At 42.0% G+C, this 26706-nt stretch overlaps 1 long non-coding RNA gene across 1 annotated transcript in view; it reads right to left on the reverse strand.

The window, feature by feature from the left end:
• The window catches only part of LOC149857119 (uncharacterized), a 155784-nt gene extending 129476 nt beyond the window's left edge, over positions 1-26308 (reverse strand). Inside the window, exon 1 of the long non-coding RNA XR_016444294.1 lies at positions 26113-26308. This is a non-coding gene — a long non-coding RNA (uncharacterized LOC149857119). The remainder of the gene's footprint in view (positions 1-26112) is intronic.
• Positions 26309-26706: the final 398 nt, after the last annotated feature.

Consider the following 26706-nt stretch of genomic DNA (forward strand, 5'->3'; position numbering starts at 1 on the left):
GGCAGATGACACCCTGCTATGGTTTTACCCCCACATGGACCCAGAGGGGGGTGGATCTGCCAGCTCCCTGATCCCTCTGGCCCCTCACCTCATACCAAGTTACTTAGATTGGTTTACCTGTGCAGATGCCAGCACAGGCAAATGTGTATACAAGCCACTCTTGATCTATGATTACACAGCTTAAAGCAGGGGTGGCCGATTATTTGGGCCAGAGAGCCACTTTAGGGAATTTTGGTGAGTTGTTGTGGGTCAGGTTAGCAACCCCCCCCCCCCCCACCCAGAACAGCTCACTAAAACTCCTTAAGTGGCTCTACCCCAGGGACCAGCCCCCCACTGTTACTGCCCAGGTATCTCAGGGTCTCCATGGAGACTCGCCCACAAGAGCAGGTGTGCTTGGCTGGGCAGACAGAATGGATGGGGTGGCTGGCCACAGACAGGTGGGACCAATGCCTGGGCATGAGATGGATGGTCAGGGCCAGGGCTGGGATTGGAATTGTGGGGCCATTAAAGTGCAGGGCTGGGGCCCAAAGCAGAGGTACGATCCGCTTCCCACATGCCCATACCCATGGAACCGACATCCATTGCAGGGATCTGCAGGCAGTGGATTGTGGCTCTGCCCTGGGCCCTGGCCCCATGTTTTCTTTGCTCCATGATCCTGAACCCAGTCCCAGACCTGTCCTTTCATCCTGCTCCCAGATGCTGCTCCTCACCTGCTTGCAGCCCTATCTCATCTGCCTGGCTGGCAGCACATGTCCCATGCAGGTTATGGCCTAGTCTCCCTGGGGACCCCACCTGCTTGCTCCATCCAATGCCCGTCATGCAGGGTACAGGGCAGACAGGCCAGTGTGCCTGGGTAGCAAGGCTAGAACCAGCAATGTAGACTGGCAGTGGCAGCTGGAATGAGCCACCATATTGGGGGCTAACAGGAAATGATTCCAGCTCCCCCAGTCCCACTTCACACCTGGGCACAACAGAACTGACCACATACACCACAGCCTGAGCTGCCCCCCTTCCCCCTGCACCTGGGGTGTGTGGAGCAAAGGGACCTGCTGTGGGCTGGACAAAAATCCCTTGGCAGATCAGAACTGGCTGTCTTGTGCCCACCCCTAGCTTAAAGTAAGCTTATTGATCCTAGATTAAGTATGGCAAACCTGTGCACCCTTAGAGATAAAATTAAAGGACTGTATCTACTCTCTGAACTCACTTTGATCCTATCAGACCCAAGATGATGTGGTTATTTCCAGAAAGAAAAATCTACTCAATTTATTAATTAATGCACTCATTCATTAATTGACTGACTCCTCCAGCAAGGAAAGTACTTGTATTACATTCAAGTAATGGTATTCCCAGCACAATTACCCTGCAATATAGGATAGTCACCAAAGCTAAAGGATATGTATAAAAAATTCCAACTAGGAACTGTAAGATTAATAAGAGCCCCATGAAATCACTAGATCCCCATAGACCCTTGAATTCTTTACTGTTTAAGACCAAAAAAAAAAAAAAACAAAAAACCACACCACTATAATAGCTTTGTCATTTCTTATCTTGCAAACCCAACACTAAATTCATATATGTTAATGGCTTTAATAGGGTATTATGGAAGAAAAGTGCATACAAAGTCTAATTAGGCATTTTAAAAAGTAATTTTATATGTGCTTTTATGATCAAACAATGTAGTATAAAACAAATATTTAAAACTTATCTTAAAACATAGCTACTCTGATAAGCATAATTTAGAAATCTTTAATGAATTCACCTCAATTAGCCTTTAATTAAATAGCTCATTAAAAACTGATTTGAATACTGCTCATGAAGAAATCCTTGTTCAACTATTATGACAGAACAGGAAGTTAATGAAGTTAAAATTACACACAATTTTTTGGAACAGTCTGAAAGTCATATTTTTACAAATAAAAAAATGCAAAAGCTCTGAACTTTCTATGACATCCAATGTATTGCAAATAAAGGTCCTAAATAAGAAGGGTTTGGGAATGGAGAAGGGCACTTTTTAAAATTCTTTATGTAGTAAAACCTCTCCCAACCTAGAAAAGAATGAAATCAGTTGGAATGCCTTTGATAACCTACTAAACAGGTCTGTTTAGGAAACTAGAAGTATTCTAATATAATAAAAGTCTTTGTCTGTTTTTGCATCTATAACACTTTTGGGTAACTGCATATGCACTGCACAGGGTGCACTGTACAGGGTGGGCTGAGATTGGCTGTGCATCCCAGGCTGGAGAAGTATGTAGCAGTGGTGAACACGCCCCAGCCACCTGAGCAGCGGGTCTTCCCCAAACCTCCCTGCCTCAGGATGAAGTTCGGGGGATCATGGTGGTGGCACCCTCCCACTGCCCGACCATGATCACCCCCCCCCCCCCCAAACAGTTGGCAGGGATGGGGAGGCAATAGGCAGGGAGGGAGGGAGGCATATGCAAGCCAGTCAGAGCAGATGGGGTAGAGTGGGGCAAGACCCAGAGCAGCAGGGATAGGGGATAAAGCAGGGCTGGACTCAGAGTGGGGCAGAGTAGGACCAGACCCAAAGCAGCTGAGAGAGGCCAGGGGGTGAAGTGGCAGGGGTAGTGGAGCAGGGCTAGACACAGAGCGGGGTGGGGGTGGAGCAGGACTGGATCTGGAGCAGCGGGGGCAGAGGGGGGGTTGAGTGGGGCCAGATGCGGGACTCCATCCCCAGCACCCCTCTCACCCCATCATTCTTGATGGGCAATTTGCTAATATAAGGTGTATTTTTCTTAACTCTATATTTATCCCTGTCACGGGGCGGGGCACAGGGGTGGCCGTGATCCCTCTGGTGCCCCTACCGTGCCAAGTAGGGGGACTCAGCACCCTCTGTCTCACCCACCACGTCTTTGATGATATCTGGTTCTCTATGGGAGGCTGCCTAATTGTCCCCTTGGACACGGTGCCCAAGTATATCTCGTCCCCTATTCTGGGTGTACCGACCTGGTGCACCCCAGCCTTCTGGGCTGCGCGTGCCTCCAACCTCCCCTTTAGCATGCCCCAACCCTCGCAGCTGTACCGGACGTTCTTGTATCGTATACTCACCCCTCCTGGGCTTCTGTTCACCCTCTCAGCCTTTTCTGGGCTTTTAGTCGTGCGCTCAGTCCTTCCCGACCTCTAAACGCGCGCCCGGCTCTGTCGAGCTCCCATCGGTCAGGCCCCTATCCACACGTCTGCCCCTCTCCAGGCTTATTCTCATGCGCCTGCCCCTCTCTGGGACTTCCACTGGGCGCCCGCCCTTCTCCAGGACTTAGTGTCAGTAGAGTGCCAGTCGCTCACCCTGGAGCCTCTTATTTTAACCTGCCCTCTGGGCTTGTCCTCGTGTGCCAGCCCCTCTCCAGGACTTTTACTGCACGCTCCCCCTGCCGTCCTGTTCCCAGGTGTCTGCCCTCTCCAGGGCCTATGCCTTGCCTCTAGCGCTCCTCGCCCTCTCTGGGGCCTATACCACGCTGCCCATGCTTCTCGCCCTCTCTGCGGCCTATACTGCACTGCCCATGCCCCTCGTGCCCTTTCTGGGGCCTGTGCCACACTCCCCACCCTCCCTGGGGCCTATACCGCGCTCCCCGCCCGCACTCAGACTTCCCATGGATGGAGCTCAGGCAGCCTTAGCCTGACCTGGCCCCCAGACCCACCTTCTCAGGCCTGGCTCACGCATTTCCCGTGCTTGGGGCTCAGGTGGCCAGTAGCCATGCCTGGCCCCGACCCTTCTTCTGGGCAGAGTACCACCCCTCACGGAGCCAGGGTCACACCCCACAATGTCGCACCTCTCTCTGGTGCTCACCCGCAGTGCCAGCTCCAGCACTAATCACTGTGCCACCCTGGCACCGCTTGCTGTGCCCTTACTGGGCACCAGGAACCCCCGGATTATTGGAGAGCTCCCTCCTTGCACTCCTACAGCCTCACCCGGTCCTCCAGTATTCACACAAACAGCCCTACTGCAAAGCAAACTACTAGCCAACCGGCTCTAACTCAAAATAAGCCTACCAGCTATAACATAATGGTCCAGGGCCAAACTGGCTCTCTTGCAGAGGCATCTCCGTCAGGATTCTCTCTGCCCTCACCATGCTGCAGCCCCTTAGGTGCTCAGACTGCACCGCTCGTCTCTGCTCAGCTGGGCTCTTCTGCAGAGCTCCTGCACCTCAGGCTGCTAGAAGGGAACTGGCTCTGGCCTCAGCCTGATCGCTTATAAAGGCCAGGCCCTGCCCCCTTCTAACCAGCTGACCAACATTAGTTGCCCCGGCAGCCCTCACCTGTGCTGCCCTGTTGATTGGCAGCTGTCCTTATTACTATTACTAGTAGCGAGCACCCTAGTGCTCTGCTACAATCCCATATAATGCTTTTTAACAGCTACCACCAATTACCTTTCTCATGGAAATTCTCTTTGTCTTTTACCCTGCCCTTCTCCCCCCCCCCACACACACACACACACACAGAGCGCAAATAGATTGTGGGAGGGTGTCATAACCTTCACTGACCATTTCATATCGATTACTTATCCAGAAACTTCAATGGCCAGAAATGACGATTCACGGAGAGAACAAGTCTGGAGAAAAAAAATCTATTTTCAGGAACCAGGAAAAAGCCAAGTAACAGTTTTAAGCTTGAATTGAATGGCTTACCAAAAGCATCCAGGAACATCTCAAAGATAAAAAAGGAGGTGTACACTCAATGGAAGGGAGGGGCCATCACCAAGGAGGATTATATCTCCATTGCTCAAGATTGTGGGGGGGCTGTTAGGAAGACTAAGGCAGAGACGGGACTGGGACTAGTGACCTGGATCAGGGATAACAAGTAGTCCTTTTTTAAATACATAGTGGGTAAAAAGAAGGTACTGGATAATGTAGGGCCTCTGCAGGATACACTAGGAAATCTGGTAGTCACACCAGATGACAAAGCTAACCTCTTTAACAATTTCTTTGCCTCCATCTTTTGGAGCAGGGACTGGGGCATCCCCCACACTGGGATCCCTGATGGACCCAGGGGAAATGCTGCCAGGCGCAGGGTCAGTGAGGACCTAGTCAGGGAACTTCTGGTGGGATTAGATGAGTTCAAATCAGCAGGTCCAGATGATCCCCACCCCAGAGTGCTGAGGGGATTAGCAGAGGTCACTGCAGGACCACTGGCACAGCTTTACAAGCACTTACGGTGCTCTGGCCAAGGGGGTGCCGGAGGACTGAAAAAGGGCCCATGTGGTCCCCATTTTCAAAAAAGGGAGGAAGGAGGACCCGGGAAACTACAGGGCTGTTAGTCTTACCTCAGTCCTGGGGAAGCTCTTTGAGAAAATTATCCAGGAGCACACCTGCGAGGGACCAGCAAGGGATATCATGCTTAGGGGCAACCAACATGGCAGGTCCATGGCAGACCAAACTGGTGGCCTTCTACAACCAGGTCACAGAATCCTTGGATGCAGGTGTTGCAGTGGACATAGTCTTTCTGGACTTTAGGAAGGCTTTTGACACTGTCTCTCACCCCATTTTCATTAAAAAAATTAGGCAACTGTGCTGTCAATGCCTACACAGTCAGATGGGTCACAAATCGGCTGAAGGGCTGCACCCAGACAGTGGTGTTGGACAGGTCTTTTTTGACCTGGAGGGATGTGGGCAGTGAGGGCCCCCAGGGCTCGGTCCTCAGGCCCACACTGTTCAATATCTTCATTGGTGACTTGGATAAGGGGGTGAAAAGCACCTTGTTCAAATTTGCAGATGACACTAACATGTGGAGAGAAGTGGGCACACTGGATGAGAGGGACAGGCTGCAACTACATCTGAAAAGTTTACAGGGGAGGGTGGATAAGAACAGGATGGATTTCAATACTGACAAGTGCAAGGTGCTGCACCTGGGGAGGAAGAACCATAAGCATACCTACAGGCTGGGCGCCGCACTTCAGGAGGGATGTAGACAGCATGGAGAGGGTCCAGAGGAGGGCCACTCACCTGATCAGGAGTAAGCAGGGCAGGTCCTATAAGCAGAGGTTACAGTACCTGAACCTGTTTAGCCTCCACAAGAGAAGTCGAGAGGGGATCTGGCGGCCGTCTATAAACCATCCAAAGGGGACCACAGCAGGCTATGAGAGTGTCCCTGTTCCCCCGAGCACTACTGGGAGTAATGAGGAATAACGGCCATAAGTTGGCTGAGAGTAGATTCAGGCTAGATATCAGGAGGCGCTACTTCATGGTCAGGGTGGCTAGGAGCTGGAACCAACTTCCAAGGGAAGTGGTGCTTGCTCTTACCCTGGGGTCTCCAAAACGAGGCTAGATAATCACCTAGCCGGGGTCATTTGACCCCAGCACTCTTTCCTGCCGTGGCAGGGGATCAGACTTGATGATCTGTTCAGGTCCCTTCTGAGCCTACCAACTATGAATCTCTGAATTCTCTTTGGAAATAAAAGTTGTTCTCTCAAGAAGCACTGGGTCATTTTTATGAAGAGAATCCTATTGAAAGAAATGGTATTTTTTCCTTAAAATAAGGGTTCCCCCTCTCCCCCTCTGACATTCACTCCTCTTAAAGTACTATAAAAACAAACACTTAATTTGCCATTCCCATGCACCCATTCTACACATTTGCCTCAGTGCAAAGTAGTAATTTATATACAAGTTTATTTGCTACCGTTTCATTTAAATGACGATTCAACAGTTAGAACAACACTGAAGCAGGTCCAAAGGCTTCTACTGCTTAAGGGGTAAATTGAACATAGATGTTATATTTTCATACCTATTCTTTTTTATTAATTTCTAAGTAGGACATGTTTCTAGTTTCTATTTGATAAACAGCTGGTTAAAATTATATGAACAAGTGCCAGGATGGGTCTTTCCATTTTTCTTAAAAAACTACTCACTCCCCCAGTGTTTTCCCCTCATTATTTGGAATAAGGTCATCAAATCAGGTATTCTGTTGTGAAAACAGGATTGTCCAAAGGTTGTTTTGAGGCCATTCCTGTAATTACCTCAGTTTGACAGCATTTTAGACTCTCACAGATGCTAAAAATAACTCATTAATAAACACCCACAGCTGCTGAATATATCTGAAATAGCAATATTCATTTATGAGGTCAAAATAGGCTTGGCTTAGAAGGCAAAACATCATACGTCAGGTTATCAGTCAGGCTATTTCATTATCTACACCTGGGTGGAAATCATGCCGTTGCAAGGATTTCCCAAAAGGGTATGGAACTGAAGAATACCAGTCTTAGCAAGGTGATGTGCAGGCTGAAGCACTACTGTACTAAGAGAGGTCCTGAGCATTACCTCTCAATCAGGTGAAAAGGAAAACCTTCATGAGCGTTAACAGGATCAAGTCCTTAATGCAAGAAGAGGAAAAATAGGCAGGAATTTGGAGAAGAAAAGGCAAGAGTTGTAGCAACATGATTATATGGTTACTCAAGAAAAACACAATGAGGCAGCAGTTGGCTTGTGCCAGCTAAGCCAAGTCCTGAGCTGGTGACACTGCATAGCCGTACCATCCGGAAGAGGGATGCTGAAGAAAGATTATGCTTGGGACGGCCACATACATTGCTGTAGAAGTAGGGCAGGCTGCCCACTCCACCTGTCCCAACCCCATTCTTCTGTCAGCTGGCATATATTGATACCGTAAGACTGCCTTCTCCCTATCTTCAACACAGAAGCTAGGGATGATCCCTGCTCTCCTCTGAGCTTTTGTGCAGCAGTACTTCGGTTCCTCCTCCAACTATACACCTACATAAAGCCTAGGCAGACTCTAACCCAGAAGAAGCATCCTTAACTCCAAGCTCAAATTTCCAGGTTCATGAAATCTCCAGGTTTATGAAAATATAAGCATCAACATATAAGCCCAATATACTTTAAACATAAATGCTAGTAGTATTTTTTTCAAATATTAATACTTTAAATTCTATTAGAATAGGCATCCTGCAGAATAGCTGCAGATGTTATGAACACTGCTAATTTAGTAATTCTAAAAATACATTCGAAAAATGTTTCACTTTGGGGGTTTTTTCAGGACTAATATATATGGATAGACACTCAATGATGTATTCACGGAGTAGCAGGAAGGGAAAGCCATCCTTTCTAAGCAGTCAAGAGACTTATAACCAAAAAGCATTTTCCTTCTCCCCTCTGTATAACAGGGGCCACTGAGAGCCTCTGAAGCCCTCTGATGATATGGTAATGAGAACAATAAAAGCACCTATATATACAACAGAATAGAATTACAGGCTGTATTCGAGCACGGTACCAATAAAAATAAACCACCTACACTATTTGCTCGGAGGCTTTGATACACATTCTTTTAACCTCTTACCGCTTCACAATTAAAATCACTGTATATTTAGAATTTGGATTATTTGTGAACGTAACCTGTTTGGAGGGCAACAAGAAAAAGGAAGCTAGTCAAACCAAGTAACAATGAATATTAACTATCAGACTAAAACTAACAAACAAACAAACAAAAAAACCCCCAAACCCTTAGGTCTGTTTTCTATTCTAGCGTGTCTCCGAAACTGGAAGCAATTACGTGTATAAACAGTTTCACTTTACAAAAAACACTGGCATCTTTCTGTCCCCCAAAACAAACAGCAGATCTTGAAAAAATGTGTGCATGGATGAACAACACGCTTGCAGTTTTGAAGAACTGAGCTCACAACTCCAGAGCAATTGCACTGATGGCAAGTCTCCACTGAATAGCACAGCGTGGTCAAAGGAAATCTCAGAAGGCCAGATCCTGACAACTTAAACATCCAGGAAGAAAATGACAATGCAAATGGATATTCTGGTCTGTTGTTCTGAAGAAGAGTCTTGTTTTACAACTGCTTGCCCACGTGAGATGACTGACAAACGAAAGCGGGCAAAAAACACCACCCAAAAACAAAGGATAGATCTGTATACAGATAAAACAGAGCGAAGCACCCCAAAACAGATATCAAGTTTGTACGCATAGAGCGCTCCCCCAAACCAAATCCCTCTGAAGAAAAAAAGGCAGAAGACAGGGCAAATTTCTGTATCTTTAAATCGGTCAGATTCCCTTTTGCATTTGTCTTTTAGGAAGAGGACAGAACGCTGCTTTCAGTTTAGATGGACAGTTTTGCAATCACAAAATCTCTAGCTTCTAGATAATATTTCTATGTTTTGTAGGGTTTGGGCTCTGTTTTTTGACAAGTCTGGGCTGTGTTAAGAAGCATGGAAGAAAGTGGATCTGGTAACAGTTTCATGTTACAGCCATCTGAGTCCATTCCTTTAATGTAACAGGATGTTTAGATTTCTGGATTAGTAACAAGCCTGAATCTATTTTCATAGCACTACTATGATGCAGGTCACTTATCTGCCTTCCCAAAAACCGGCAGTGCTTCAGAGGCAAAGCTAAGAAGAGGTTATGAAGTTGTCTAACTAGAGACTTTGCTTACCACTAATAAACAATAGCGAGCATTTCAATAGGAGATGTATATCTGGATTGGGAACCTCACTACAGGTTAAGAGTTCTCCCACGCTCTCTGACAATGTACTGCATGTAAAGCTCCAACCTATGACCGAAAGCATGATTTGATAGACAGAGGGGTTCACACAGGAGGTAAGTGCAATGGTTTTAACTATCTGATTATAGAGCACATCACGTACAAATTCCCCATCATCACCACCTTCCTTTGTTTAAAAAAAACACAGTTATCAGTTCATGTTTGCCAAATACAAGGATCCAGAAGTTTTACTTTTAGTTCTTCGATGTTTGTTTGGTTTTTTTAACCATTTGGGGATTTGCTGTGTTGTTTCCATCTGACTAATGGTCTTGTTTTCTGGATTACTAATTAAGCATGGCTCATTTTCTTTGGAAAAATATGAGCTCCTGCTACTGCTACCCTATGCCATTTTCCAAAGAGAACCAAAACCGCTTCTCCTTGAAGTTCTGAGATGTTAGCAGAGAGACTCGTTTTTTGAGTTTATTTGCAGTCTTGCACATCAGAGTTTTAGCTAAAACTCCCCATAATATTGTACGAAAGCCTGTTCTTGAGGTCTTGGCTAATACCAGCAGTTGAAGCACTGGGATTTCTAATGAGTATCTGTTCTTTTAAAAAGATTTCCAGTTCAATTCTTCATCCATCCCCAAGTGGTTCAGGAAATCTGCAGTCACGTATTCCAGCCTCTGCATTTCAATTCAAACCTAATAAAAACTCAGAATATTTTGAGTCACAACAAATAACCCAAGCAAAAGACATTCTGGACTAAATAATTTCCAGGCACAAAGTGGCTTTACTGACTCGGTGGTGCTGTATCCTTTGGTCCTATACTGTAGGGTGAAGTTACCATTTTGTGAAGCTTAATCAATATAGCATAGGCTATATAATATCCTACTGTTAGATATATTAATGCTCTTTTCCCCTCTCCTTTTGCTCCTTTCTCATTCCTTTGAATGCAAAATAAATCATTTTGGACTCGCAGCATACAGTGCAGCCTCTATTTGTGTCTCAGTGACAAAACACCCACTTCCGTGTTTTTCCCAAAAGTTCTGTTCAGCGGCAAACACCAACAAACAGAACTGCAATTTAAAAAAAAAAAAAGATACAGTGCATCAAAGACACACCTTGGTAACAGATGTCATGATCAAAGACTCAAGCTTCATCACGAAATGGCAGGTTTTTTTTACAGGATGTCTAAAAAGATAAAACTTTTTGTTTGATTGATGTCACAATAAAACAAAACAAAACAGTAGGAGCCGGAAAATTATAACAGTGTTTTATTCTTTTAGTCAGTGATGGTAAATGGGGGGAAAAAAATAACTAAAATGCATTATCTCGACTCATCAGTTTTGATGCATACAACGCATTAAGCACTTTAAATTAAAAAAATCTTATCAGGCCTGTATCAAATGGATTTGTCAATGCTTAGTTGAAATGCACTACAAATTACCGTTGCATATTATTATGCCTCTTGATATTTACATGTTTATCTGCCTGCCTGAAGGAATGAGGCATTTTACTCTGATAACTATTCAAGCTGTGGCATAACAATGCTGCTTTTACCACGACATACTTTATAGTACCCAAGGACTCACTTGTTCAAAGCCGTATTGACATCACTGCACATACAAACACAGCAAGTCCAGTGAGATCAATTGAGAGGAAAGGATGAATTGCATTAGTTTAGCTTGCAAAGCTGGGATCCAAGTACTTATAGGTCTTTTGGAGTAAGATTAGTCCCCATGTGCACACAATTTTTGTTTAAAAAGGCAGATTATTCCCTGAGGCTCAAATACTGAGCCCGGCTGTTGCCCTGACTGGCCAGGCCAAGTGCTGGCCAGGCCAAGTGCTGGATAAGTGTACAGAGCAAGCAGCAAGAGAGCATCTTTTTGTCTTTTTCCCCTCTCCTAGTCTACAGCAAGGCTGCAGAGTTGCTCTGTGGATTTCACTTTCACCGGACAGATCTAGGTTTTCTGCAACCATGTAGGCATGGACATCAAAAGGATGCATACATCAGAGAATTTTCTGCCTTTTTCCCTCAAACATCATTTATGCATGCTCCTCGCCTTCTGGGTCCTGCAGGCTGTTGGGCAGAGTGCTCACAGTGCTGGAGGAGGACATTTTCCAGTGCTCTTCCATTTTCTAAGTCACTACCTCAATACCACAGCATGCGACCACAGAAAATTGAGTTTAAGAGGTTTAATAGCAGCCTACGCACAGCTCAGACTAAAACAAGGATTGAAATGGTTCCTTAGGCATCAAGCAAAGGTTCGTAACGGCCTGCAGTGCTTGCTCATTCCTTGCCTGTCCTTTCCCACCCCACATGAGCCAGTCCCAGAAATGGGGCTGTGAAGCTCCCTGATACTGCTTTCAAGTGCACTGCTCTCAGTATTGGTGACAGTGGCACCCTCACAGAAGCTTCAACCTACTTGTTTCTGGGATTGGCAGGTGTGGAGCAGGAGATGCACAGGAAGTGTTTGAAAGTATCTTCCTGGGCAGTCACAGGGAAATGTGGTAGAGTTTAACCACTGCTCTAACTTCTAGGCTATTGGACAATAGGTGGATTCTGCTCCTGCCATCCATTCCCTGCTTCTAAAATCATTAGGAAATGTTCTTAGAAATTAGACCAGCCAATGTGAATCACAAGTGAAAAGAACAACCTAATGGAAAGTATGAATTAGATACCCAAGATCCCTGTGCTATGTTGTTTCCTCTTGGCTACTTTTAGGTGTCCCTAGGCTTTAGGAATAATGTTTTGGAGATAATTATGGCTTTCCATAATTGTCTCTCTGTGGAGCACCTGGTTCACCATAACACCCCCAAGGACTTTTTTTTTTAACTGCATTGAGATGCCTAAGTGTAGACATGCAAAGAATCAATCTTCAGACCTAACCTAAGTTGATTATTTGTCAGACTTCCTATTCGGGCCTGTTAGCCTGACTTGGGTAAGTGAATATTTTCATTATTAGAGCTCATAAAGAACTCACCAAATCCCTTTGTCACTTATGTAATATGCAAGTGTCATTGCATAAATATTGACTAAGCACATGCGGCCAGAGCACCTGTGTACATTAAAGGAAAATATATAGTACTGAGCTCTTAAAGTCTATGCCTTGAACTTTATTATATATGGTCTAAATCTCATTTTTAGAAGTATCTGTCCCAATAGCAGTAAAGAAAGTATTTGATTAAAGTGTAATACATTAACTAGAGCTTGGTGTCTGCAAAGTTTAAAAAAAAAGGACTCATTTCTTGTTCTGCTGTACCCTGAAAAATGAAGCAATCTTTGGTTGCATATATTTCATATCATTTTGTTATGTCAATTTTCTTTTCACTCTGTCATATACAGCCACATGATAGTCTCTCCTTCCAACAGGATAAATATACAAGTTTTCTGGAATATTGGTCAGTGTGAAATGCAAGTATCATAACTAGACTGAGGCAAGTCAGCAAAGAGTTCTCATCATCATGCACTTAAGAAGAAATGCTTTTGAGCTGAGACGAAGTGGAAAATATATATACATCAGTAGACAGATTATACTCTACCTATTGGGCATCCAAGTGGAGTTAAGTTCCTAAATGCGATTGTTTTCCACCATGTTTTGTCCCAAAAATCCAACAACTTTTGTAACCTTTCCCTTAAAAACAAGTCACAAAAATCAGCAAGGCAAAGGAGGACCTCCTCACTTTTGTATTAATGATTTTTCAGGAACACAAGCAGGCTGGAATGTATCACATTTAGGTGCCTAACTCCACTTGCATGCCTAATAGGTGGAAAGGAATCTGGCCCCAAGTGTTCAATTATGTCATTACAGCATTGTCCTATAACACAAGTCCCTAGGGGATCTCAAGAAAAGACAGTTTTTAGCTGGTCCATAACCAAAGGAACTGTGAAAACCTAAAATTAGAGTAATGTATCACCAGTTTCTTACTGGCAGCAAAACACCACCGAGAATTTTTTCTATGGCCTCAACAAACACCCTACTTGGGTGTCCGCATGATGGTCTTCAAAAGACAGCTTGCAAATAGCTTTGTCAGTTTCCCAGCTCTCCCGCTGGGGGCTTTTAAAGCTCTTTTAGAGTCCATTTTGCCAAAGAGAGAATCTAACCCCTAATCTTTACATTTAACCCTAGGTAAAATTTAACTGTTCCCTTAGGTTGGTTTCTGGAACCAACTTCCAAGGGAAGTGGTGCTCACTCCTACCCTGGGGGGGGGTTTCAAAAGGAGGCTAGATAATCACCTGGCTGCAGTCATTTGACCCCAGCATCCTTTCCTGGCCATGGCAGGGGGTCGGACTTGATGATCTGCTTAGGTCCCTTCCGACCCTACCAACTATGAAACTATAGGTTAGGGACAGAAATTACACATAAACTGGTAAAAGTGATCAGAAACTGGTTTAAACCTATAACAGAACAGAAGTTCAGTGCGCATAGACCAGTTTCAAAATGGCCAAACCTGGTTTAAGATAGACCTGGATGGATGTAGTATCAGACTTAACTGATTAAGGTTAAAACAGTCTATCAAACTTCTGTCCCAGATCCCCTCCCAAGTCAAGTTACCTCGCAGTCCTCCAGCATCACAGAATTCTTTGCACCGCCCCCTGCCCCTCCCCCGAAACACTGAACCACACCGGAACTCAAATGAGCTTGGCTGTCAGCCATAGGTTGACAGCCATAGGCCCAGGGTGGGGGTGGGGGAGAGATGATGAGAAGGGAGCATGTATAGCTCAGGAGTTTTGAATCTTGACACAGTATCCCTAAGCAGGTGAAGAAAAAGGGCAGCATTCACCAAAAGTAAGGATCAGGCCCCTGACAGCTCCAGGGAACAGCAGGCGCCTAGCATGATTCCTGCAATCAAGCTGGGCCATTAGCTGGAGCTCCAGGACTAGGAGATCACAGCAACTGCCACAGGTCCACTCGGCTCCAGTTGGCAGCCCTGGGAGCCCATGGGGCATGTAGGAGGCATGCTGGATTGCCCCCTACCTGTTGGCCTGGCCATTGTGGGAAGCATGCCTTCCCCTCCAAAGGTGAACTTGTGTTATGCTCAATCCTGATCTAACCTATGCTATTTACAGGAACCTGGGTGGGTTTGAGTAATTTCACATTGGGGCTTTTGAAAGCCTGTACTTAGCTCTAAGGATTAAGTACACATCCATTCATCAGGTGTCTATAACTTGACTATACACTACTGCAGCAGCGCTTGGTGCTGTGGCCTGTGGGATATCCCTGGACTGTGGGATAACAGAGCTGTGTTATCCAGCCCATAGGGCTCATCAAGGGTCCAGACATTTGGCTGCAGTGGAATATTGGCAGTGTGAATTGCCACTCCCTTGCTGCCAAATTTCCTGAATCTATGGGAAGCCGTAGGCTAGATAACATGGCCCTGTGTGCTAGATCACACCAGCACATGGCCAGTGCATGGGATCGGCCAGTGCACTCGATCTCTCACACAGACCAACTCCACATGCCAATCCTGTACCACGCATCAAACCTGAGGGGCCAGAAGGTCAGGCGCCGCTGCACTTTTGCATTTCCTGATACAAAATATGTCCGTTCATATACCAAACAGTCCTACACTTCTGTGCATTTCAGAATCTAAATCTGTTCAACTGGATTTCAATGAGACTACTCACAGAATAAGGAACTATCCAGGATAACTAAGAATAGTAGGAAGTTGCTCACAGATGTTACCGAATTGCTATATTTACAGACTGCTTTGATTTTTAAATATACATACAGATTTGATTCACTAGACATTTTCCAGATCCATTTCAGATATATTCCAGTCACAGATCAGTGTTTGTGACACCGGCAAATATTTAGAACATTTGGGATAGTTCCCAAGGATCCCACACAAAATCATGAGAAAATTTACTAGCGTACATGCCCTTCTTTCTACAATGAGTTCACAACAGATCCACCACAAATGTATTTGTTCCAGATACAGTACAACCTCATTATAATGAACCCCCATGGGGTCAGGAGGAAAGTTCATTAAAAGAGTGTATTCGCTGTAATAGGGTTAGTCAATTTGCTGCATTATAATAATGGTGGGGGGGAAAATTGGTTCCTGCTGTTAGGATTGTTAAAGGCAGGATTTGTTATAATCAGGATTTGTTGCAATGAGGTTGTGCTGTATATTTCTCTCATAAAGATGTTGTTGACCATGGTCTTGATCGCTTCTGTCCTTGCTACACTGTAGTTTGCTAACCAGCAGACTAGTTTGCATTGGTGTTGGAACCTGAAGAGCAGGCAGGAAAAAAAGAAACCCACATACCCCAACACTAAAAATAGCGAAGATCTGCTTTCTTTCAATCAGGAACATTTTTTCTCTGAGCGCTCACACATAATGACTACCATTTGGTAATTATAGCTGACAAGCACTTGAAAACCAGTTGATGTCTAAATCAAACTTTGTTGTTTAATTCAACATAATTTCAAACTGATATCCTACGGGAAGATTTTGGGTCTCCTCCAAAGCCCAATAATACAAACGAAATTTTTTCATGGATTTCCATAGGCTTTGAAAATGGCCCCCAGAGGATTGATTTTCAAAGGCACAGAAAGCAAAGGATGAGTAAAGCACAAGTGTACTTTAGATTGGCTCATCTGTTTACCATGATTGTGCACACAACTGGGACTGCAGGTAGGTACATAACTGCCTGTGAATGTAAGGTCCTGTGAAAAAACGGATCTTCAGTACAAAATTCCCCTGATCCTACAACTTTCACTCAAGCAACAATTCTGTTTATTTCAGCTGCAGAAAACATCAGTCCTCGACTGGGTTTCAAGGTAAGAGATGACTCATTTTGTTACCAGACATCTAAATAAGAAAAGCAGAACTTCGAGTGGCAGATCACTATCGCAGAAGGGCAGGCAAACCTTACCCTGAAGAAATCTATTTGTTCATTATAGACGTATTTTCACTGGAAGCCAGGATTAAGCAGCTTAGAAGCCCTAAACAACGTTATCAGCTCCACCTGCAAACACTGACCTTCGCTGTCATGGAAAGAGGCAGAAAACTGGAGCTAAAACCACAAAGCACGGGTATTTTGTGAAATCAGCAAAAACTTATTTTTGGGGAATAGATCTGCCTGGAACTAGCAAATATTAAGAGCAGTTCTACTGGCAAATTTTAGTGGCTGCACATGGGCTTTTATGCCTTGGGCATGAGAGGGTTTTTTTTGTTTGTTTGTTCATTCATTCATCTTTAATTCTATTGATTGCAGTCAATTTGTCTTCATACAATCAATTGCATGTATTTGTCTCCTGTCCCATCTCCTCCCCACAATGTTTCTCTCTCCTCCGCCCTACTCCAAGGAAATCAACACTGAACCTGCCATTGTCTGGGGTACAAGTGAAGAGCAGGATACATCCCCCACCCCCTCAAGAGAAAACAGAAATCATTTCATCTCCTAAAGAGAGGCTTGCATGGAAACAGATTCAAACACACCTGGACAATTTCCGATCTAGATTCAAATGAGATTGACTCATCCAATCTTTTATAATATAAATATTAATAATATAAGGTCTTTAAACTGTGCCTTGGAATCTCCAAAATACAGCTGCTATTTAACAACAGCTTAGAAAAGGAAATGAATATTTGCCTCTGAACTGAAGGGTAAATTCTGACAAGAGAATTTACCCATACAACTTGGAAAAGTCAGCCAAATTAAGAGGAACCACTAATTTGCTAACCACCACTGATTTACTAACAGTCCCAGAGGATTATTAATGAGCAAGTATATGCCTTTTTCAAAAACAATTTTGCTTTTGTGCCACATATGCCTTTGTGGTTGCTTATTAAGTATGAAAACAGCCAAATATAGACTATTTACAATTTTCAATTGTTCAGCAGTTCTCAGATTTTCTTTTCTGATTGTGAGTTTCGTTGGGCCCTGAATACCGAGAAATGTAACTCTGGTTGACAGTTTATTTTCAGTGACTTATGCATTATAATATTTCATCCCTAATATATATTATGCCTGGCCTTTGTCTACCACCAGACAGTTGTATAAAATATATGGTCATTTCTCTCCAAATGGTCACTGATAACTAATTCAAAGAGTAGATTTCCAGTACTGTATTCAGCTTCATTTGGAGAGACACATTAAATGCTTCAGAGTCCATAAACAAGAATATGATTTACCTTGGTGGGATACAGCCGTGAAAAGATAATATTGACTACCAAAGTCCTCGGTTTTCTTTCTGGTATAGAGATCAGTAAGGGATACAAACAACAATTGTGATCCTCTAGTCTGGCTGTGCGGTGCGTTTCCCCAAAACCCATGCAGGTAAAATAGGCTCATGTTCCCTGAGCCCTACTATAAGCTAAAATATTCGATGTTATTTTATAGCAGTCGGAAAAGGGCTCCAAGAAGTTGTTCTGTGTATCAGGGATCACTGAAGTGCTTCAGCAGGACTTTGATTTCCTTTGGGTATTATCCCCCAAATGGCCAGAACTGGCTTCACATCAGTTGGCCATTTAACCATGTCAGGAACTATTCATTGTCCCGGTATGCTTGCTTTATAGTACCTATGGTCTTTTCTAAATACAACTACATAATGCGGACCACTATTTAAGCCAATGTGCGTCTAATACTACTCCAATGGGATTAACAAACTTTATTATGGGCATCAATACAGACTTAATCAAATATTAAACCAAGATAAGCAAGGTTAGAGTTGGCTTCTTTGGACATAGATCTTTCACTTGTGGAAAGGATTGTTTAATTGTACTAAAAAAGGAAGCAACGTGCCTTTTTTAATAATTAAAAAAAAAAAAGCCTTCCTTAATTATCAGATGCAATGTTAACAGTTTTACTAGCAACTTTGTTTGCTGCTGTAAATTGTCCAGGCTCCTGTTTCCAGTCTCCTTTTGCATATTGCTACCATTTCTCCTGTGATGTTCAGATAGTACGCAGGTAACTACTGACTAGCTTCAGGAAGAAACCAGATAAAATAATTCATGGTCTGTGATTCACTGCTAGAAACTGACAGTGACTTCCTGACAGCTTCTCATTTATAAAGACACTTCATTCTCAAGAAGGCATCAGGGCTGGCTTCTCCATTTGCGTAAATCAGTGTACAGTCAGAGCCATACGGTTTTACATCAGCTGAAAGGATGTGGCTCATGAATCTGCTGATTTTGCTCTTCTCATGTAAAGGGTCAAACCTTCAGATTCCACTTGTTTAGCAGAACTTTTCGGGATCCAATTCAAAGATTGTATAACAAAACGTGGCACAATACACAGATTCCACACTGTTTGAACCATTTCCCGCTTTCCTCATATATAAAGGGCTGCAGGGTCAACATCATTCAGTTCTCCAAAGAACAAAAATACACTATTGATGGTAGATGATATAAAACTTAGTGACAGGAAAACATATACACACACACACACACATGTATACTCACATAGATAGGCAGGTAGGTAGAATTTTGCATTACTGCAAAAATAGTGCTATTTTCTGCTATACTGTAGCAGAAAAACTAGACTGGCAAAGTCTACATACATATATAGTTTTACTGTATGAAATAAAATAAAAAATACAATCACTTCTAATATGCCTTAAATACTTTTCCACATGACAGCCAATGACACTTTTTTTAAAAAAACATTAAGCTCTGAGACACTGAGCGAGTGAAATATTTTAAAAATTTACTGGCTTGATCAAAATCTTCTGAATGTTTTTTTTTTGTCTCCTCTATTTCCTTTCCTTTCTGTCTCATCCAGCACAGCAAAATAACTTCTGTTATTTCAGCTGGCAATAATTTAAGTCTTGTTGTAAATTCTGTGAAAACCTCGACAAACACAAAAGATGGTTGTGTCATGGAAAAAAAAGGAACATTTGCTCACAGTCTCTCTTGTGTCTATCATTAGCATTAATTAATTATATGACGATTATCATTACTATTATTATTGCTGTTTTATTAATATTAGTATATAATAGCAACAACAATAGTAGCAGCAGTAGTAGTAATAATAATATCCTGCAGTCGCATGGTATCTAACAGGCAAAACAATTCTTGAGTAAATAACAGCCCACCCATTTTATTATGGTTAATCCTAACTTTGAACTGTTAGACATTAAATTGCATCCAAAATATCAGAAAGCTGGGCCCAATCCAGCATAAAATCTCCAAAGCCTTCTGAGGTTGAGGAAATCTGCCTGACTTGGCCCAGAAAAAGTCTAATTTATTCAGAGGAAAGGTCACTTGTTGCAGATGCCCACATGCAAACCCACCCTACAGCCAAAAGAATTGTAGAGCGATCTGCGGACAAGGAGGAAGTAAATTCATACAAATTTGCAGCTTTTAATCAGAGAATGGTAGACTCCATACACCATATCAACAAATGTTACAAGTATTAATATTTTGACCAAATGCCAGCATGCAAAATAGACAGTATTAATGCATTTTAAAACAATTGCTAGACCCTAGAGTCCAGTGTACTTTACCATATTATACTGTAGCTTTAATTGACCTCTCCTCCCTTCCTACCCACACACACACCCTTTCCATTAAACTACAGGAACTACTCATCATTTTCAGTGATAGCCAGTACATTCATTGGGACTTGGCAAACCAGCTCCCAAATCCTTCAGATCCCTCTTTTTGGGACCACACAACCAATTTGAACTACCACAGTTCTGAGATGAAGGTCAGTGATGATTTCCCTGTGTTTTCATGTTTAAGGCCACACAGGAAAACTCAGAAATGATATGCCGCTATTAAGTAACAGTTTTCTATTCCAGTGAGCTTCCCAGCTAGGAGAAAAGGCATGGCTTCTTTTCATTGTTTAGAGAGAGGAGGGGGAAGCATTGATTTTTTAAATGGTCAGGTGCATTTGTTTTATTTTGCTTGGTATTGAGGTATAAATCACTCTTATCTGTATGTTTTATATGGTGTAATTAGAAGAATAAGGATATACACAAACACACAGAGGCTTATCTGAACATACTTGCTAAGGCATACCACAAATTATAATTAAAGTACTTAGGAGAAACAATCTGGAGGTATTATCTCAATTTTTTTTTTTTTTTGGTTTTTAAATAAGGTATTAGAGATGTACACATGTCCAAAATGAGAGCTCCACAAATTCTTAACAGAAACTATGGAAATATGCAGGATTCTTAATGTCAATGTAAATAACTCTGTAGGCAATGAGAGCTTTATTTTTCTTGTTTCAGCATAGATCCTTTTAAACAATAAACATGAGAACACCCCAAATTTGTTAACAGAATAAAATGAACATCCTTCAAAATGGGGGACAGTTGGGAAGCGTGAGTGGGTTTCTTGCTAACTGTTGTATGAACCACCTTATTTCTCTCAAACATAATATTGGATATTACATACACCATTAAGGACAACATATGATCTGCTATACAGAAACAACCACAACATTTAACTTAAATGGCTTGAATTAAAACACAAAGAAAGAAAACCAATGCATGTAAAACCTCAGTAGATGTAGCTTTTAGGACTCCTAGGAACACAGTTTGCCTAAGAGCTTGCTGGATTCCTACCACCCGGAGGGCTGTGAAAATTGCATTGCTCAAGATGAGTTTTACTTCGTAAGCTCTGGATATATCCCCAAATCTATTCTTTCTGGACTCATTTTTATACAAAGAGTGCTGTAGGTCTTCCTCAGAATCTTTAGTCAGTCTTTGAAACATCTGTGTTGGGGATATGACTCAACTGTCTGGCTTTCGTGGTTGTGAAAACTTCTTCCATCTATTTTGACTGCCAGAATTGTCATCATTTCTATGCTCAAGGCAGATAGGTCTCCAGAAAAAAAAAAAACCAAACACTTGGTGCAAAACCCTTCCAGAGATTGCCAAGAGAAAATATCTTTCAGATATAAAATCAGTAATTATGAACACATTTAGCAACAATTTGTTGAGCTGAATATTTATAGAAATCATTTGAATATTTTGCTTAACTTCCTAGATGAATGTGCTTCCAGGCACAGTATAGTTGGCATCCTCATACTTTTAGGTTTTGAAAATAAACCTCTGTTGCCTTATTTTTTTTTTATTGTCTAACAGATAATAAAGACCCTTTCTGAACTCTTGAATGGTCTTGCAGTCTAGTACCCTGCACAGTTTATGTCTGGCAGTATTTTTCTTGAGCGTGTATGTTCATACACCTGCACGCTCTGTTTGCAGAGGGTAGTTAGAAGGGCGAGTATTCATTCTAATACATCCTATGTCTACACACAGACACAAATACACATATAAATATAAAACAAGGTGTGTGTACCAGACACCTACCCTCAGCACCAGAAGTGTTATTTTACAGTTGCCTTGCTATAGCTAATAGTTCTTAGAGAGATGTCTGCCTATGATCTCAAAGACAGAAGAGTGTTATTCAAAGGGAGCAAAGAATGAGCTAGATTTATCCTGAATTGAGGCATCTGGTATCCCAGCTCCTTTAAATACATTCTCAAGTTTTTTATCTATATGTAAATACCATAGTCTTTGGATAAATCTGTTGTCACTATGACAACTGGGATTCAAGAATAATCTCCGAAAAGAGATGAAGATGGTTCACTTGAAGAATAACCGTCTGCTTCTCATCTCCTCATTTTCTCATCTTTAGTTTCTTTGTCTGTTGTTAATACAGCCTAGTGGAGCCTATGGGTTCCCAGCCTTAAGTTGGCTCTAGCATTCGTTACCTAAGGAAATCTGTAGTTGGAAGAAATCTGTACTGTATTGAATGTACAAGTTGCAGCCAAAATACCTGGATGTTTATATTGCAAAATGCTATTAAAATGAGTTTAAATGTATAGAGGGATTTTCCAAAGTTCCTAGGATACCAAGAGACCCTGGTATTTAAGGAAGGAAAAGTGATTCAGCCCTATGCTTCATTCTAGACCTTGTCTGCTTCCAGCTTTCTCTGGACCTCCTATCAAGCCATAAGCATCCCAATACGTGCAACGCTAGGTGCTGCTAGTCTCCAGTGAAGGATACAGTTAAAAATGGAGATCAAACAGCCTACATTCACCAAGAGCAGGAAGATACCCTGTAAGATAACAAGGTGATGCAGGAATTGACATGTAAAAAAGATTAGAAATTTAATTTCATTATCTGGGCAAAACAATGACTAAAGAAAAAAGTCAAGAATCTACAAAATATTTGATCAATATAAACACAAAGAGGGAGAATATTGCATTGGGGATGGGAGTTATGACTAGATATTACTTTCTTAATGAGAAGACATAAGAGTGGTTACTGGGAAGAAGCACGTTGTAGTGTGAGCACAAACATAAGAAATGTCTCTCTACAAAGCACTACTGCACAATTAATACTAGGTTGGACTAAACTATAAAAAACGTACTGTGAGAAATCGCACTGTGTTTTCAGAGAGATGTAATAAATGAGACAATAAGGCCTTGGACATGTTTCACTGAACAAGCCCCTGTAGCACCACAAAAACGGCAGACCCACAACAAAATGGTTCTTATTCTAAGACTTTGATCTCTAATTTCAACAAACAAAAATAAAGAAATAAAATATTCTGGGCCAGATTAAACACTGTTGATTCACAGCAGATGAGAATATGGCTCTTTGTTTTATAACTTGTAAAAATAGTTTTGCTGTAGTCTTTATCCAAACAGAGTTCTAGTGGAATTGTATAAAAAGCTATAGCTACAAAATCCAATATCCAAATCCCTCCCATCACTCCCCCCATATACATGCACACTTCTCTGGTGTTTTGCATATTAATAATCTGTTAATACAATTTCTCCCTCTCCATTTTTTTTAATCAGACTTATGTATTAATACATACTGTTTAAACTGACATCTTTGTATCTCATCTATAACTGCAGGTAGAGTCTGGAATCAAAAAAGTTGGCGTAGAGCTTACAAGGTTGAATTAGCATAAATGTTTTCCATTAGAGATCAAGCCATTTATCACAACAAGTACGAGCTGAAAAGCTGTGCTAGTTTTTCACATAATACTCTTTTAAAGAGTAGTAGTGAGGAACATGTTGAGCTACTGCATAATAAAACCCAGCAGTTTTCAATGAGTTCTGCTGTGAAATTCAGGCTTTTCAGGATCTGAGATGCAGGCTCTATAATCATGGTCAAGCAAAACAAAAATAGAACATGGTCAGCTGAGTAACTGTCATATTTGATGGTCTATTACTTATGGTACAAATTATGCAACAGACAGTTCACAATGCAAAAACCTTTGAACAACAGCCTAAAATGTCTAGGCTGTGGGTTTTGCTGGTGTAATCTGGTGCAGTGCCGTGGTACTCGTTCTGATAACACCACCATTCATATGTGTTTTCTTTGTAAATTAGGCTAAAACTTCAAAGGGCATGGATGACTAACATATTCCTTAGTAAAGTCAAACAACATGCAGCCTTTTCACTGTAAAAATGAATGATATAGCATCTGTGTGTGAAAATTTTCCATGAAAGGCATCTTTGTGGTGTGATGATTAAATGATTAATGATTGCAGAGCTGTGATGTAGATCACTAACAGTGATTCAAAACAGGGCTTAAGTCAACAGGAAAGTTTTTCTCACTTACATCGCCAGGGTGTAAATCAGGGTTTTTAAAAAAACCTTTTGTTTTTTTCAACTAACCTCTAAAGATTGGCTGTATTCTTGAGGTATAACTCTAAAAGCACAAACTGACATGCAACATAGCTAAATAAGAATTGGTACTTTTGTCTATCAGCAGATTTGTAGCCCATAAAGCTACTGAAATAATTGCAATTTGTCAACGAGTGTACACAATTCCTCCTCATTCTCTGATAACTACATAAACAAGTGAAAACCTTCTTTTCATAAACTCATGGTATTTCAAAACTCTTCATGTTGCTCATTATTTCCTTTCAGCTATTGCACTGATATCATACACTGTGTATGAATTGATTCAAGACTCAAATTACTATTTTCACTCCATTTAAAAATTATACCATAACTTCATTTTTCCTCCGCTTCACATTTTAATCCATTTCTGCATCATACTGCAATTATAAATCACCTGAAGACAGGAAAAAAATTGAAGTTGGGAAACAGTGATATTAGAACAATTTTCAACTGCATTTATTTTCATACAGTAGGAAAACAAGTCGTCTCAGGGACGCATGCAAAGTGCTGCTGTCCATACTCATTTATCCCATAGTGCTTGTATTTACATAATATCAGGGAATATGTGATAGAGTAGAGCATACGTCTCGTATATATGGGCACTAAAACAAATCCATAGACAATGGCTAACCCACAAGGTTGAGGGTCAGGAAGGGGCTGGTATACTTTGGGTGGCCCTTCTGTCCCTTCCATATCTGCTCTCCACAGTTCTTGCCCACGATATCCCACTGAGGTGGGTTGGACAAACCATGGAAGGTGTACTCTTGCTATACCCTCTATCTATGATCTATGACTCCCTATCCCTGTTCCTCTAGGTCAGGGAGGAAACAAAAGGAATATGGAACCCTTGATTTAATGATCTGTCCCTCAGATTAGTATTATGCAAACGAAAGCAACACTTCATCATTTGTATGGGGTTGTGTCACCTGAGGGAGTGTCTGCAAAAGCAGCTCTGAAATGTGTGGAAAGGCTCTCTTTGAGGATCTTCACATTCTGGCTCTAAAGACAAGCCAACAGCTCTGCCCTCCAATTTCCAAATGTTTCAGATAGATTAACGTGACTGGATGAGCTGAAAATAGGCACTGTGCATTTGCAGCATCCCTGTAGCCCTATATCCCCTTGTCGGCTTGCCTCAGTTGCAGTTGTGCTGCCAAGACCTTTCTTACCCTTTGATGCCACTGGAAGTTTGCCATCGTCTTCATTCACCCCACAACACAATGACAACAGAGTTTCTCCCACATGGTGTTGGTTGTTGGACAATCAGTGCAGTCTCAGATTGCATTATCTTACTGATAATTGGCTTTTATGTTGAAGACTATACCGCTTCCTCAGATGTAGATCTTTATACCCTCCGGGGACTCTTTATAGGTCTGACATAAAATATTATGATGTCAGAGAGACAGCAAGGCCAACATGTGGCTGAACTGTAAAGAAATGCCTATGCCATTCTTTGCCCTTAACTCCCCCACCCCTGCAACCCCGCCAAGACTAAACTTTACAGAAGGTTGCTACATTTAATATTCACTGGATACCAATATCTCCAACAGATGGTTATGCACTTTTCTGTGCGCCTCACATCTTTATGCTGAGATGTTTCTTAGCTGGAAAATAAACCAGGAAACAAAAAGCCAGTCCTCCTGTTGATTAAATAGCTGGGATTTAACCAGTAGGAAGTTTGCACATCTGTTTTTTTGTCTCTTTTTTTGCTTCATGTACTGTACTGGAAATTACGCACAATGTGAGTCACACTCTAACTTCTAATATTAACAGCCTGATTTTCCACATTTGTCTCTTTTTTTTTTTATACAAGCATGAATTACTTAAAAAACCCTACTTCCTTTCCACTTCTGAAAGCAATTTAAATTTTAAGCCATTTAACAAAACACAAATCTACCAAAAATTGTCCAAATTAGATGTTTGATTTTCATAATCTTCCTGCAACTGACTTGAATTGCATCCAACTGGCTTTTGGGTTGCTCTTCAAAATGGCATTTCATGTAAAATTTTACAGTGTTTTCAAAACATGGCAAAACAAAAAAGGAAGGCTAAATATTTAATCGTGTACCTTCAACTTGCAACCAGGGCCTCTGCAGATGTATTTTTAACACCAAATATTGCTTGAATTTAAATCACACGTGATGTTCCCAGACTCGGAAAGATAGATGGAGCTTCGTTAATATCACTCGTTCCTCATTATTAAAATAAACGTTGATGCAGAACAGTGGCAGCAAAAGCAATGGAAAGCAAAATTGTTCTCTTTTTCTTAATAGTCTGGATAAGATGCATTTGTATGTTATGGCTTTCGGTAGCAGAAATAGAATTGCTATATAAAAATGTCAGCTTGAACTGAGAGATCCAACTATTCACTCCCTACCCCCCACCTCTTAATTCTGATTATTGCCAGACAGAGAACCAGCCCCTCGCAGAATGCTTCTTTCAGAACGGTTTCATTGTAGGGGGGAAAAATGGACTCACTTTACCAATGGAAAGGCTGTTATCTTACAGCAGCTGTTTATAGTTAAACTACAGCCCGTACTTAAAGTCTTTAAAGTCTGCTTGTTGCTTAGCTCTTACATGTATGGGGAAGACTTTTTTGGAAGGTTTAACCCATTGTTATCCTTTCTTGCAACACTATTAAAGAGCTGGAAACTGCTCCTTA

This window comes from Crocodylus siamensis, chromosome 9, assembly GCF_052110815.1.
Source record: "Crocodylus siamensis isolate JL-2025a chromosome 9, ASM5211081v1, whole genome shotgun sequence".
Lineage (NCBI taxonomy): Eukaryota > Metazoa > Chordata > Crocodylia > Crocodylidae > Crocodylus > Crocodylus siamensis.